This window comes from Triplophysa rosa, linkage group LG13, assembly GCF_024868665.1.
Source record: "Triplophysa rosa linkage group LG13, Trosa_1v2, whole genome shotgun sequence".
Taxonomy (NCBI): domain Eukaryota; kingdom Metazoa; phylum Chordata; class Actinopteri; order Cypriniformes; family Nemacheilidae; genus Triplophysa; species Triplophysa rosa.
The window spans coordinates 22,572,432-22,574,917 of NC_079902.1; the positions used below are offsets into that span (position 1 = coordinate 22,572,432).

At 31.7% G+C, this 2,486-nt stretch overlaps 1 protein-coding gene across 16 annotated transcripts in view; it reads left to right on the forward strand.

Annotated features, from left to right (window-relative positions):
* Positions 1-2,486, forward strand: part of LOC130563558 (protocadherin alpha-C2-like) — a 156,046-nt gene that overhangs the window by 67,942 nt on the left and 85,618 nt on the right. The gene's annotated exons all lie outside the window — the stretch shown is intronic.

The following is a 2,486-nucleotide window of genomic DNA, read 5'->3' on the forward strand; positions in this document are numbered from 1 at the left end:
CCTATACAACCATACTTTGTTCTCTAAGAAAACCCTGTTTGTCAGATAAATTGTCTAGTCTACACGTTACGTTTTTGTACGAAATATACAGTTTTTCTGTTCATGGTGTCACATTTCATAATCTATTTTAATCGTAGTACAACCAATAGTTATCACAGCATATGTACGCTGTATGTAATCTACATCGGCGTATTTGACAGTATTGATATTATGTATTCTGTCAAATAAATATCCACAGCCCCACCCTTGATGATATCACACGCTATCCAATCACTCCCTCTGCTGTCCACAATGCCTTCATGCAATCTCAACGGGCATGAAAAAAAAGTTATTCTCAGACACACATACACAAAGGTGTGTCACGCATCTAGTTCATAAATACGCCGTAGTTTGTCTGTATTGTTAGTGATAATGCTTAATGTCAGCAATGCTTAAACAATGTGAAACAGAAATAAAACAAGATCATTAAGTGTCAAGATCAAGCACCATGACTTTTTATTTAATAATTAATAAAAGACTGTAAGCTTGAAGTGGCTTTGTTTTACTCTTAAGTAGATAGCGTGGTGATGTGCTGTTTGTATTTATTTCGTTTGAACTTCTTTTTAGTTTGTTATTCTATATTTGTGATAAACTATATACAGTGTATATATACATGAAGAGTTGGGTTCCAAAAATTTAAAACATCATGTTTTTTATTGTTATATTTTGTTTTTATTGTGTTAGTAAGGTGTATTTTTGTTATTATGGCTTAAATCAAAACAAACCAACTGCAGTTTGATTGATATTAATTGAAATGCACAATAAAAAAACATGATTTTTGAAATTTATTTAAAACTGAGTTATCTCATTTTGGAACCAAACTCTTCATATACTGTATATAACACAGACTTTTATTCTGTGTGCAATTAATCATGATTAATCATTTGACATCCCTACTCTTACCTGTGGTGTTACAGTAACACACTAGTGAAGTGAAGAACTCCGGTAAGTTAGCATTAAGTTATTAAAACAGTTATTGACCTGAGTTTGATCCAGGTGATGTTTTACAGCTGTTCTGTGTGTCTAATAATCATTTTTGTCAACATAAACATTTTGATTAACATGATTTTGCCACTTTATAACTTAAGCAGTCCATATTGTTTAAACAGAACATATGACAGCAGAGCAGAGGTATGTCTAAGGATGCTGGTTTTAGGGGATCCGTAGGTATGTTTCAGTTTAGTTTGAACAATTATGTGTAAGTGTAATTTGTTACACGGCTGATCAGCTCTGGAGCATTTTTATTTATTTTTTTGGTAAAGGAACTGCTCAATAGTCTGATTTCAGTTTGCACAGTGACTACTCTGTTGTACAATAATTAGTTAATACAAATATACAGATATAAAAATGCATTTGTCAATGTTAAAAATAATTAATAATGTATTTATTCATTATTTGTTCATAATGAAGCAAAAATGAATGTATATTTACCAAAACAAATAAAGATGTATTCTTTTATTCTGGACCTGTAAACTTAACTGTTCTTAACTTAAACTTATTCTTGATATTTCAGCATTTTTCATCATATTCATGTATTTTCTATCCAGCAGTTATCTCAAGATTTTAGCAGCAGTGTTTCCTCTTGAGGTGTAATTGTGTTTAAATTCCTCATATTAAATAAACTCTAAATAGTTAAATAAAAATAGTTTCATTTATTATTCCTCATGATTATAAACTCTTAACATCTGTAATTGTGAACATTCATTATTACCATTAAGATCTTATATTGAGTTTTCTATGCTTCATTATTAGTCATTCCTCAGCTCCACTGCCTTTATTACTTGTCTAATTTAACATGATGATGTCTTTGTCCAGCCCCAAAATACCTTGATTTGGATTACATGGCATGATTTGATGTTTACTGCAGACATCACAATTTATTGTAAATTGAAATAATGTTATGCAGAAGCCTGCTTTATGAGCAACTTAATATGATAGGCTGTATGTCTAGAGGTCAACAGATATTAACTAAAACCATATTCAGTGTATTTTTTCTGTAATTAACATATAGTTGTTGGTTGTTGATCATGTTGACATTTAGATCAAAGTAAGATGTTGTCAGTTATGATTTCATATGCTGCCTGTTGAGATTTTACGTTATTAGCAACCTGCATAATTGTGGATTATTGCATAATGATGCAAATTAAATTTGACAATGTTTAGACTGATGTTAAACTTTATTTAATGCTTTATTTAAAATAACAAAATGTAGAAAGAGTACAATTATAATTAAGAGTCTGTTTAAGTGGTAGCCGAATGCTGTATAATGGAAACAATTGTAAGTGTAGTCTGGTGCATCTACACTATTATCTCAGGGAATCTCATTCGATGCAGTTCATGTGAAGACCACTGTGTGTCACTCTTGTTCTACATGCTTTACTGCAGAAAGGCGTGTCCTTCCTTCCTCCTCGTCATGGTCAGTCTCCACCCACCCCCCACCCCCCCCC